The sequence below is a fragment of the Myodes glareolus genome, chromosome 17 (genome assembly GCF_982192425.1).
Source record: "Myodes glareolus chromosome 17, mMyoGla1.1, whole genome shotgun sequence".
Lineage (NCBI taxonomy): Eukaryota > Metazoa > Chordata > Mammalia > Rodentia > Cricetidae > Myodes > Myodes glareolus.
In genome coordinates this window covers 31652369-31665900 of record NC_142042.1, presented here as the reverse complement: position 1 = coordinate 31665900, position 13532 = coordinate 31652369, and the positions used below count along the sequence as shown (strand labels likewise).

The following is a 13532-nucleotide window of genomic DNA, read 5'->3' as shown; positions in this document are numbered from 1 at the left end:
CATTTTGCCCATTTTTCTTCCCTCTTGCCTCCAAAAGTAGTGCTGTAAGAGCTGCTTTTGTGACTTCTGTCTTGGCCTAACCTGCCATCTCCTGGATTAGTTGAGAACATATAAACCCCTTAGTTTCTGTTACTCTCATCAGTTCCTCCGTTTTCCCAATGATTAGTTCTGTTTCCTTTTATATGGTTTAGTTCTGAGACTCATAGATATTCAATTGGCCTCACTTTTCAATTTAAGTATCACTCATTTTCCTTTTTAATATCTTTAATTTTATATGTATATAGCATATTTTGATCATATCCATGCCCTTGACTATCATTCCCCTCACTCTCCATTTAAACACCATCTACTTCTCAGTAAGTTCCCTTCCTACTTTATTGGGGTTTTTTTTGACCCACTAAATTTAATTAGTTGTTTGCTTGAGCGTTATTTGGGAGTTGTTAGTGTGGGCAACTTATCAGTAACTAGACCACTGAAGATAAATGACTTCACCTCCCCAGTAGCAAATAGTTCTTCATATGGGGTAGGGCAATGTTGTTATTGTTTCTAAAATCTGAAATTAGAGTTCCTATGCCCCTTCCATCTTAATTAAGACTCAAAGTGTTTATTTAGCAAGTGAAGGAAAGGTAAGAGTGTTGCAGAGTTCAAACAGCCTTGAGTTCTGTATTCAGTCTAGAAGATGTTTCTAGATCTCAAATTTAGTGCCAGATTCTGAGATAGTGTGGTACAAAATGGGTTCCAAATCTTTGCTCCTGGGACATTAGCAGTTTATCATGGAAGTAAAGAGGTGCTGAATTACAAAAATAAGAATGTGGTGACAGACTGTTTTATGGGCATTAGAGAACAGTAGAAAGTCACTGCATCAGAAAGTTTAAATGATGCTTCTAGGAGGCAGTGATAACCAATCTGAGATATAGTATGAAAAGTTGAAAAGAGAATATGAAAAATTGATTGAGGCAGAGGAGCTGTTTCAAGAAGAGCTCTGAGAGTGCAGAATCATTTAAATTTAAGGCTGGATCAATGGAAGAAGAGAAAAAGTTCCACATATGATGGAAGATGCCAGAAATGGAAGGGCTTAAAGGATTTGTTTATTATTTTATTATGAGTGTAATTCAAAATAATTAAATTTATGTCAGCAGAGTTTTGTTTCAGAATAATTTTTATACCTATTATGTAGAGAGTAGATTGATTATAATCCAACAAGAGCATAAGCAGAGAAAAGGTCTTCAGAACATGTACTTAATCATTAAAAGCAGAGAATAACACTAGGAAGAGAGAAAAGTACATAGATTCAAGATGTACTTAATGCAAGAAGAACAAGCACAGGCTCCACCGGGAGTGGGCACAGTAGGTAGGTGTCATTGGGAACTGGCATATTGCCATTGACAGGAAAGGCAAATATATTTGCAAGTGAAGATTGTAAGTTTGTTTTAGACCATAGACTAAGCATCTCTCATCTAAAATGCATAGAATCAGAAGTGTTTCAAAATTTAGTTTTTTTATCATATTTTAAAATATTTGGAACAAATAGTTATACATCTTGTGGATGAAATCCAAGTATAGCCATGCAATTAATTTATTTCATATATATCTTATACATCTATCTGTAAAGTAACTATACATAATAATTGAATAATTATATACATAAACAAATATGTGTATATTGATCTATCACTATCAATTCAGCATTTTCAAATTTCAGATTTTAGAGGATTTCAGAGGTTGAAATTTTAAGTGGCAAATACAAAATCCGCGGAATATATTTGAATGCTAGGACTGAAATCAAAGCTTTGGGAGACTGGTGTTCTTTGTAACTAAAGAACAAACAAGTCATCTCCAAGATATTACTTTTTCCTATCTTTTTTATTTCATTGTGAACTTTTTGCCTTCATCATAGGACAAATTAAATCTTTTTATTTTTTAAAGTTGCTAACCTTTAATTCAACATATTTGACTGTTTCCCCCAAAATTTTCATTTTGGAATTCCTTTGGTTTTGTTATTGTTGATGTTGCCACTATTTTAGGCAAGGCTTGGGATTAAACTCAGGTCTTTCCACATGCAATACAACACTTTACCACTGAGCCACATCCCCTGCCTACTCTTCCATTCCTAATGACAATAATGAATTGTTAAAAAATAATAATAAATTAAAAAGATTAAACTCTAAGTCAACAAATACTAAAATATAGAAAACTCTAAAGTTCCCTTAATAAAAATATTAAAAGGCAGTAAATGCACAAAATATGAGGTGAATAGGTAAATTTCATAGTGTCATATGTGTGTGTGTGTGTGTGTGTGTGTGTGTGTGTGTGTGTAGTGCATATATTCCCCCCAAATGAAGAGCTCATCAACTCTAGACAATGCTGCATTTTTTAAATTGTATATAAGTAAGACAGGCATGCAGCCAGTGTGGTTGACAACCTCTCACACAGACACTGTTGGTCCCCATGTGGCATTGTTCACATCCATGAATAAAGACTGTTCTTCTTGCTATAGCCCAACCAGCAGAACATGGCAGAGAAATAGGTTCTCATTCCCAGTTTTTAGTTCCAAAAATCAGTGATTCCTATTTTATAGACATCTCACTCTCTTGCTTTCGATCATATCTCTCTTCCTGTGAAAAGGCAGCTGTCACATCATGATTCAGTGTGGTAAGGAGCCAAACTTTGCCAACACCCACTTGAAGAAGCTTAGAAGCTGATCCTTCCATAGTCTCCACCTCAGGCGAGTCTTAAGATGAAACTACATGTCAGAGGACTAACTTCTTGACAGACCTTGACATAGAGGCAACCAGCCAAGGCACGCCTGGATTTCTTACTCATAGAAATTACAAGACAATAAGTTCCCATCATTTAAGGGCACTTCATTTTAGAGTTATTGGTTATGAAATACAATAGCATTAAACAGTCATCACCGTGTAGTACTATAAAATATTAAACTTCACTATTCAGTAATTTCTAGTAAAATCTCGATGATTTTGTTCAAAATTGTACCTCTTTTACTACCTTATCTTTCACGTAATAAAGAGTTTCTGTAAATCATTAAAATTCTGTATAATTCCTCTACCAATTTTCACAGGAAATGAAGAAGTACCTGAAGCTTCTTGCTGTATAGTAGTTTTCTCAGAGGTTTAAACCTTTTAACCTTCCATTTTGGAGTGAAACATATTTAGATATAAAATATAAAAGTAACACAACAATATGTTCAAAAACAGGATGTTTTATAAGGAGAAGAAACAACAGAACTTTCTAAGAGAAAATGAAATGCTCCATTCTGCAGGAAAATTCCCTTAAAATGGGAAGTCAACAATTCAAAATGGCTTCAGGAAGTCCATGAAACTGACCAGATTCATAGGACTCCTCTTTCCCAGAGTATATAATTACTAAAGAGTGCTGAGAGCAACTCCCAGGCAAAACAGCTACAGAGAAGACTCTCAGACTGACAGAGACATCTGGAAAAAGCAGAGATCAGTGGAACTGCCTAGAAGAAACAAACCATTTGAGTTGCATGTTAGAGGCTTAGGCTGATATAGCATTCCCATCTGTGTGCTGTGAATACTACTGGTGAATAAAGAAACTTCCTCGGCCTGTTGATAGGGCAGAACTTAGGTAGGCAGGGAAAACTAAACTGAATGTTGGGAGGAAGGAGAGAGAGGGCGAGAAGCCATATAGCCCCACCTGAGACAGATGCCAGAACTTTAGCTGGTAAACTACAGCTACATGGTGATACACAGATTACTAGAAATGGATTAAATTAATACATAAAAGTTAGTCAATAAAGATATAGCTAATGGGACAAGCAGTGATTTAATTAATACAGTTTCTGTGTAGTTATTTTGGGAATCTGAGCAACTGGGAAACAAACAAGTGGCCTCTTATTTTAAAAAAAAGAGTTAAAACATAGCTTAATGCTATGGTTCCTTTAAAAAAGGTTCTCCTGATTCTGTGGTAGAAGATAAAAGCCACACCATTTTGAAAGGCCAGCTTTCCGGACCATGCTGCCAGCATGACCTCTGGCTCTTTCAGGAGGCTGAGCATTTAAATGGGGTTTGTGAACAGGGTACTACAACTTGCTTAATGGCAACATAGACTAGCTGTGTGCCTAAAAATGGGGCTGTGGGCATGGCTCTCAGAGGCAGCAAACAACATCACCATACTGGACTTGGCTGGGAAAGCAGGTAGTGCATATTTTCCCTGGCAATGGCACCACTTAAGTTCATAAAAAGGGCTTAGAATTTTAAGAAGCTGTTCTGGTCAGAAAAGGATTACAGATATGAAATAAAGGCAAATCCAGATAAAAAAGGCCTCTAAATAAGTCACAGTATTGGATAAATATACATAGGCTTGGGAGAGAGAAGAAAAAGAGTATAAAGAGGTATAAAATAAATGGGTTGAAAAAAAGCAAAGCAAAGTCTTTAAAGAGACAGAGTACAGACAGTCATAGATTAAATTAGTAAAAATAATAAAATATATATAAAAACATAATAGAATAAAAACAAGTTACGTAAAGATGGATTATACAAAGAGCATCTGTGTTGTGTATATTATTGTGTTTTCTTTGAATTTTTTGACCTAAAAGAAACTAAGTACAAAGAGACATTTCATTATATGGGCTGCTAAATAAAAATTACAGGTATATTTTAAGGATTTGTTGCTTTGGAAAAGAGGCTCTGCTTTTGTTTCCACAGAGGATGAGAAACTGTGGATTCATTCCAGACTAATGTGGTTTGATGCACCAAGACTCCCTGAAAGGTTGCTGTGAACACACCCAAAAATTACATCGTCCAACAAAAAGCAAATAGCAGTTTCAAGAGAACTATGTCCATATTCCCAAATAATGTTTATAAATGTTTATTTACATTTAAAGGGGGATATGCTATAGAGATTTGCTTTGGTATGGATCTTTGTCTATTGATGCGAATTTAAGGTCAATTTTGTTATACTGTGTATATGTATATGGATCTTGATTAAGGTATTGTGTTTGTACAGCTCATTTAAAAAAGGGAATTTTTAATTAAGTTATATAGGTTAATAGATAGTCATCTATAATAGTCAAACTTGTAGTCATGTTAGGTTTTCTAAATGTGCAGAAATATATTTCAATTAGATAGGTTTTCTTCAAATCTTTCAGAGACATTCAGAATATGGCATTTAAAATATTTTAAGAAGTTAGGACTTTTTATGACAGAGAGACACATCTGTTCCTGGTAGCACCAAGCTAATTCAAGAGGAAGATGGGCATAGAAGAGACTCCTTACGAAGTTTGCTAGACAATTGGGCAAGAAACTGCTCTTGCCTGGACTGTTTGATGGTATGCTGTGCAAACTGGACATGCAGGACCCACAGAAAAATGACTGTTGAATTTGCCTCAAGGTGAGATGGTTCTTCAAGTTTCCTGCTTCACAAAAGAGACTGTCAGACATTCTGCAGGACACAGAAGAACTTTGGATGACTGTCCAGGCAGCAAGATGGCTCTGTCAATTCTAGAGTTTTGGAAGTTGTTTACAATGAACTATTGTTTACTTAGGTAATATTATATTCTCCTGGAGTCTTTGATAGAGTTGAAGAATTGGTGGTTATAGTTCTTCTTAGTTATGATAAAATATAAGTTAGATAGAAATATTATAACTATAATTCTTGCCTGATAACTGTTTTGTTATATGTAATTTTACTATGTTAAATTTAAAACCTTCCTTTTTATTTAAACAGAAAAGGTAGGTGATATGGGATTCCACTCTGTATTCTGTGAATACCATTGGTGATGAAGAATCTGCCTTGGCCTGTTGATAGGGCATAACTTAGGTAGACAGGAAAAACTAAACTGAATGCTGGGATAAAGGAAGCAGAGGGAGGGAAGCCCTGTAGCTCCACCTGAGACAGACACCAGAACTTTAGCTGGTAAGCCACAGCTACATGGTGATACACAGATTAATAAAAATGGGTTAAATTAATATGCAAGAGTTAGCCAATAAGAAGATAGAACTAATGGGCCAAGCAGTGATTTAATTAATACAGTTTCTCTGTGATTATTTTCGGAGTCTGAATAGCGGGGAAATGAACAAGCAGCCTCCTTTCAACATTAGACCAACTGACCTACCCGAGAAGGATTCCCTCCAACTCCAATCTGTTGCACTGCCTGAATGCTGTGGAGTATGCTCTAGATTGTCAACATTTGTGGGCTATCACTCATGCTGGGGTGGGCTTTGGTGATGCAGCTGTCATTGAATCAGTTTTGCTCCTGTAAGTAACTCCGTATTTCTGTAACCCAATAAAATTCACTGTTTCATCAAGGTGGACAGGTACCACCTTGCTCTGTCGCTGACTCCCTTTCTGAGGTGAGTAGACATTTGTTCACAACTTCTAAGGAATACTATTCCATCATTTGGGATCAACTGATCTTTGATCTTTGAGTTGACACAACCTGCTTCCCATATGGTCATGCGCTTTGATCAAGCAGTTCATGCACATCATCTGTACTTATTCTGAGAATATATTGTAGAGAGCTGCGTGGAGTCGCACCTAAAAGATGGCACCAGCTTCCGCCTTCTGCGATCCCGAAAACAAGTGCTCTCAGTGGTAAACAACACCTTATTTGCCTAAGGCCAGGATCACGCTATGATTGTAAGGTGCTTGCGTATAAGTGGATCTATGGACAGTGCCCACGTGGCGATCCAGGATTGACTGCCCAGGGCTACTTAAGGGCTGGGAGGAGCTTGCCCTGGGAGAGAAACTATTGTAACAAGGTCCTGAGTAAACTGCTTGCAAGAAGAGCTCCGGTGTTGCATCTTCCTTGCTGGTTCAGGCGGTCGCGACAAGTGGTGGCCCATACGGGGATTCTCCTCTCCTCTCCCTGGAGCCCAGAACTTGCAGCAATCAGGGGGTGCACTGGTAAGTCCTCAAGATAAGATTGGGGATCCGCGACCAACGCGGGTTATTTGCTCTCGCCTGTAAACAAAGGGAGAGCGGGAAATAGAGCTGCGACTAGAGCAGACAAATCGAAAGTGAAAGTAGAGCCTATACAGCGGACTGGCTACAAGTCTGTAGAGCACATTCTGTTTGCTAGGCCGAGGAACTGAAAGTAAAATTGCTGGATACTTTTGATGGATTACTACTTGCTCTTAGCAGCTTGGGTACTCTTGAATACAGTGTTCTGGTTCATCATTTTTACTTGTTTTTGTAGGGAGTGTATTGAGGATCCTCAGTGAATAGACATGGGGAATTCTCCTTCTCACCCAATTTTTCTGGCTTTGAACGAGCTGCTTTGTTCAAAAAATCTAAAACTTAAGAAAAGTATCTTAGGGAGATTCCTGGAGGAATGTGATACCACTGCACCTTGGTTTGCAGTCTCCAGGAAGCTTACAACTCTGTCATGGGAAAAGCTAGGTAGTGACCTTGAGTTTGCTGCAGAACAGGGAACGCTTAAGGCTGGAGTAAGACCTATCTGGAAATTAGTGAAAAGCTGCCTCGAGGATCAAAAGTGCAGTGAAGCAGTAGAAAATGGCCAAGCAGCCTTAGAGATATTGCAGGAGGAACGTTCAGAGAGGGCAGCTTCAGAAACAGCAGCCTCTGAAAAGGCCAAGTCTGATGTGGCATCTGATACAGATTCAGGTAGAGGGAATAGGAAAAGGGCCCAGGAAAAGCAAAAGGGTCGATTATATCCTAGCCTGTCAGAATTGGAGGAATCAGACTCTTCTGTCTCCTTGAGCTCAGAGACAGGGCCAGACCCAGAGACACCAGACACAGAGACAGAAACGGATGAAGAAGATAGAGAAACCCTTAGGAAAGCATTAAAAAGAATGAAAATCTCCAAGGAAAAGGGAAACAGAGAGAAAAATAAGACATCTAAAGGCATGTGCAGGACTGTAACCCCTTCAGCTCCGCCCCCATATCCGGAGGCTATAGGAGCAGAGGGAGGGATTTCTTTCAATCCTAAGGTATGGAGAGAAGTCAGGGCAGAAATGATGACGGCCTCAGCATTTCCTGTATTTCAGGATCCGCAAGGCAATCGATTCCATGAGCCTTTGGATTTTAAGGTCATCAAGACATTGGCAGAATTTGTCTGGACTTATGGCACTACAGCCGCCTTTACGGTGGCCCAAGTGGAAGCTCTACATAGATACGCCATGACTCCAGCTGATTGGATGAACCTAGCACGAGCATGTTTGTCCCCTGGCCAGTATCTAGATTGGAAAGCTCTTTTAATTGAATTGGCCAATGCTCAGGCTGCGATAAATCTAGCAGCTGGAGGGGCACAAGCAGTCTGGGACACAGACATGTTGCTTGGACAAGGCAGGTTTGCCAACCAGCAAAACGGATATCCTCCTCAAGTGTATGATCAGATTAATAACATTGCCACAAGAGCATGGAAGACCTTACCTAATAAAGGGGAGGTAATTGGTAATTTGACTAAGATCCTTCAGGAGCCTATGGAACCTTTTTCTGATTATGTGGCTAGGATGGTAGAAGCAGCAGGAAAGATCTTTGGTGACCCAGACACCGCTATGCCATTTGTCAAGCAGCTAGTGTATGAACAATGTACCCAGGAGTGCAGAGCGGCTATCACCCCATATAAAAATAGAGGATTAGAAGTCTGAATGAGAGCATGTAGAGAATTAGGAGGTCCATTAACCAATGCTGGACTGCCAGCTGAAGTACTTAGATTGAGCAAAAATGGGGGCAATGCAGGAACTTGCTTTAGATGTGGTAAGCCAGGCCACATTAAGTGCAACTGCCCTCAAGGAGAAAATGCTCGGCAGGGGAATACCCAGAGACCAGGAATTAGCCAGAATCAAAATCCAGGTATATGCCCCAAATGCAAGAAAGGAAAGCATTGGGCCAATGAATGCAGATCCATCAAGGATATCAACGGACTACCACTCAAACCTAATGTTAGGTCAAAAAACGGACAGCGGGGCACTCGGCCTCAGGGCCCTCAAATATATGGGGCAATGGAGGAGCAGGTACAGGAAGGGAAATTGGAACAATGGCCGACATTCAGACACCCACAGAACCACGGAGAGCCACTGCGGGTTCAGCAGGATTGGACCTCCGTGCCACCAGCAGGCTCATATTAACCCCTCGAATGGGAATTCAAACGATAGACTCTGACTTTCAAGGCCCTCTCCAACCAGGCACAGTAGGGTTATTGATAGGCAGGTCATCTACTACTTTAAGAGACCTACGGGTTTATCCCAGAATAATTGATCCAGACTATACAGGCATTGTTAAAATTATGGTGGAGTCACCCAAGGGTATTAGTGCCATATCTCCAGGTGATCGGATTGCACAGCTTGTTATCCTGCCCAGCTTGCATGATAGATTTCCAGCACGGAACAGAGAGAGAGGTAGTCAAGGATTTGGCTCCTCAGGAACAGATCTTACCTTCCTGTCTTTGAGTTTGGATCAGAGGCCTACCTTACAATTGACTACTAATGGCACCAAGATTACAGGGCTCTTGGACACTGGAGCGGACAAAAGTATTATAGCTAGCAAGGATTGACCGCGTGGGTGGCCCGTCCAGGCCTCTATGCATACTTTACAAGGACTGGGGTATGCAAAAGCCCCTGATGTTAGTGCAAGCCTGTTAACTTGGCAAGATGAAGAAGGACACTCCGGACAAATACAGCCATATGTCCTAGAGCTCCCAGTATCATTATGGGGAAGAGATATTATGAAATCTATGGGGTTTAAGTTAAGTAATGAATATTCTGATAAGGCTCAAGCTATTATGAAAAGCATGGGCTGCCATCCTGAGTTTGGCCTGGGAAAATTCTTGCAGGGACAGAAGGATCCTATAGAGGCAAAACCAAGAAAACCCAGACAAGGGTTGGGTTTTTCTTAGGGGCCACTGAGGAAAGAACTCTTATTTCCTGAAAAATGGAAGAGCCAGTGTGGGTTTCTCAGTGGCCACTATCTTCCGAAAAACTACAAGCAGCCCATCAGTTAGTGCAAAAACAGCTAGAGGAAGGACATATAAAACCCTCCCTCTCCCCTTGGAATACTCCCATTTTTGTTATAAAAAAGAAGTCTGGAAAATGGAGATTATTACATGATCTTCACGCTATAAATGCACAGATGAAAATTATGGGGCCTGTTCAACGGGCCTCCCCTTGCTATCTGCATTACCAGAGAGTTGGCCCATTATAGTAGTAGACATAAAAGATTGTTTTTTTTCATCCCTTTAAATAGCAAGGACAGTAAAAGATTTGCCTTTACCTTACCATCAGTCAACCATGAGGAACCTGATAAAAGATATCAATGGCTTGTCCTACCTCAGAGTGTGGCCAATAGTCCTAGTATGTGTCAATTATTTGTAGCTGCTGCTTTGGAGCCCTTACGGGCTCGTTTTCCAACTGTGAAATGTCTCCCTTATATGGATGATATTCTCCTGGTGGCAAAAAAGGAGCAAACTTTGCATGAGGCATACAGTGTTTTGGTAGGGGTATTACAAAGGAAGGGCCTATGTATAGCTCCAGAAAAGGTTCAACAAAATGAGGTAGTAAATTATTTAGGGTCTAAAATAACATATAATCAAATTATACCACCAAAGGTAGAATTAAGAAAAGATCATTTGCATACTTTAAATGATTTTCACAAATTATTGAGAGATATAAATTGGATTAGGGGCAGTTTGGGCATGGCAAATTATGAGTTAAAACCATTGTATGATGTTTTAGTTGGTGATGTAGCTCTAGATTCTCCCAGACAATTAACCAGTGAAGCTCGACAAACACTCTCTCTTGTAGAGGAAAAATTATCTGAAACCTTTTTAAAACGGGTGCAGGTTGAAAAGGATATTGCTTTATGCATTTTACCCACTAATCTACAACCCACGGTTATTCTGTCGCAGGAAGGACCATTACTTTGGATTCATCCCAAGATTTCCCCCGCAAAATCCATAGAATATTATCTTATTGCTGTTGCTTTGCTTGCTCAGCAAGGCATTCAAAATTGCCTGCAACATTTTGGAGTCGCACCATGTGTAATAGTCAGCCCATATGATACTAATCAAGTTAATATTTTATGTGCCACTATTGATGATTGGGCTATTTTATGGTGCTCCTATTCTGGGAACATCAATTGTCATTTTCCTAAGCATCCACTGTTAACCTTTCTTAAAGAACATCCGGTAGTCTTTCCAAAAATCACTGCCTTACGGCTCATTCCAGGAGCCAGTGTTATATTTACAGATGCCTCTAAGACTGGCTGTGGTGCTTACATGGTGGACTCCGCAGAACCTGTTAAATATCAGTTTTCTCCTGGAGCTCCTCAGCAAGTGGAGCTAGCAATAGTGGTTGAGGTGTTTAAATCCTGTCCATTTACATTTAATTTAATTTAGGATTCTTGTTATGTTGTTAACGCCTTAAAATACCTTGAGTGCGCTGGACCTATTAAATCTTCCAGCCCGGTACATAGGCTATTTACACAATTACAGCTATTACTCTGGCAACGTAAGAATCCTTTCTTTGTACAGCACATTCGTGCACATACAGGTTTGCCAGGCCCTCTGGCTGCCGGCAATGACAAGGTTGATTAGTCTACTAGACAAGAATGGATGTTTCTTGCCTCTGCCCTGCAGAGGGCTCATGATTTTCATAGTTTCATGTTAACACCAAAACCCTACAACAAAAATTTGCCATTTCCCGTGCTGATGCACGCAAGGTGGTTGTGGATTGTCCACAATGTGTCATACATCATCACCTTCAAATTTTGGGGGCCAATCCACGTGGATTGCTCCCCCTTAAACTTTGACAGATGGATGTTACCCATCTCTCTGAGTTTGGCAAAGTAAAATACGTACATGTCTCCGTAGATACGTGCTCCGGCATTATCCATGCCACACCCATGACAGGTGAAAAGGCAACCCAAGTGACTGCACATTGTCTAGAAGCGTGGGCCTCCTGGGGAAAACCCCAGCAACTGAAAACAGACAATGGTCCCGCTTATATGGGACAAAAGTTCACCTCCTTCTGCCAACGCATGGGTGTTCAACTCATACATGGACTGCCTTATAATCCACAAGGCCAAGGCATTGTAGAGCATGCTCATCGTTCCTTAAAGGAATTGCTTCAAAAACAAAAAGGGGGAATAGGACATCAGCAGACCCCAAGAATAGACTTTCCTTAGCCTTGTTTACACTTAATTTTTTAAATTTGGATAATACCAATCAGTCTGCAGCGGACAGGCATTCTTGCCCACCCAGTCCTTTAAAAGGATTGATAAAATGGAAGGACGCTGTGACAGGGGTCTGGCATGGCCCTGATCCCACGCTGGCATGGGCACGAAGCTCTGTTTGTGTTTTTCCACAGGATCATTTGGACCCTATTTGGGTACCGGAGCGCTTGGTGAGAAAAGTACAAGTGCAGAGGAACGACAAGCAAGATGAAGCCTCAGACTGTGATCCTACTGATGGTGACGATTGGCTGAGAATTTTACAAAGAACGGTAACCTGAGCTGGCAGCTGAGCGCATACCTCCAGGGAAACTGGAGCAAGGAGTTTGAGAACCTGACGGACACCTTGATCAACCAGATTATTTCCCTGAATGCCACACGGTTGGAATTACCTACTGCTAATGCTTTTCTTAATATGCTGAAACGAACTTTTAGTTATTTTAAGGAGTGGGCGGGAATAGGAGCCCTGACAGGCCTAATGGTGCTTGCCTCTCTGGTATGTCTGTGGTGCATTTGTCGCATGAGAGCCTCATAACATTGCAATGCAGCAATGATCATTCAAGCCTTCATGGCTATTGAAGCAGGACAGTCCCCCCAAGTTTGGTTAACTACTTTAAAAGATATATAAGCACAGGATGCCAGGCTTGCGCACTGCACTTGAGGGTAATTGCATCTACCTCAAGAAGAGCAAGTCTGATTGCACGTGGGTCGGTGCCTAACTCCCACCTCTGTAAAAAGGGCATCAAGCGGGTCTAGTGTTTTCTGGGTGGAGGACGCCTGGATAAACAATAGTACATGCTTCATTTTTAACAGAGATCAGACCTCTACTCTTGCCTGTTGGTTTTAAAACAAAAAAGGGGTAACTGTAGAGAGCTGCATGGAGCCTCACCTAAAAGATGGCACCGGCTTCTGCCTTCCGCGATCCCGAAAGCGAATGCTCTCAGTGGTAAACAACACCTTATTTGGCTAAGGCCAGGATCATGCGATGATCGTAAGCTGCTTGCATATAAGTGGATCTATGGACAGTGCCCACATGGCGATCCAGGATTGGCTGCCCAGGGCTGCTTAAGGGCTGGGAGGAGCTTGCCCAGGGAGAGAAACTATTGTAACAAGGTCCTGAGTAAACTGCTTGCAAGAAGAGCTCTGGTGTTGCGTCTTCCTTGCTGGTCGAGGCGGTCGCGACAATATATAAAGGGCAGTATCCTGTGTATGGGTTTAGTTTTCAGTTGTAGTGAAGCTTCTGAGAACGCAAATCAATATGGTCCTCCAGAAAGAGGAGAGTTTCAAATGAAAATTAGGCAGGGGTTCCATAGTCACTTAGGGTATAGAGAAAGACATCACTACCAACCTAGAGATTCTGA

At 40.7% G+C, this 13532-nt stretch overlaps 1 long non-coding RNA gene across 1 annotated transcript; it reads left to right on the top strand.

Annotated features, from left to right (window-relative positions):
- The first annotated feature begins 6646 nt into the window (after nt 1-6646).
- On the top strand, nt 6647-13311 carry LOC148119353 (uncharacterized). The gene is made up of 2 exons (XR_015735245.1): nt 6647-6888; nt 12309-13311. It is a non-coding gene; the product is annotated as an uncharacterized LOC148119353 (long non-coding RNA).
- The last annotated feature ends 221 nt before the right edge of the window (nt 13312-13532 follow it).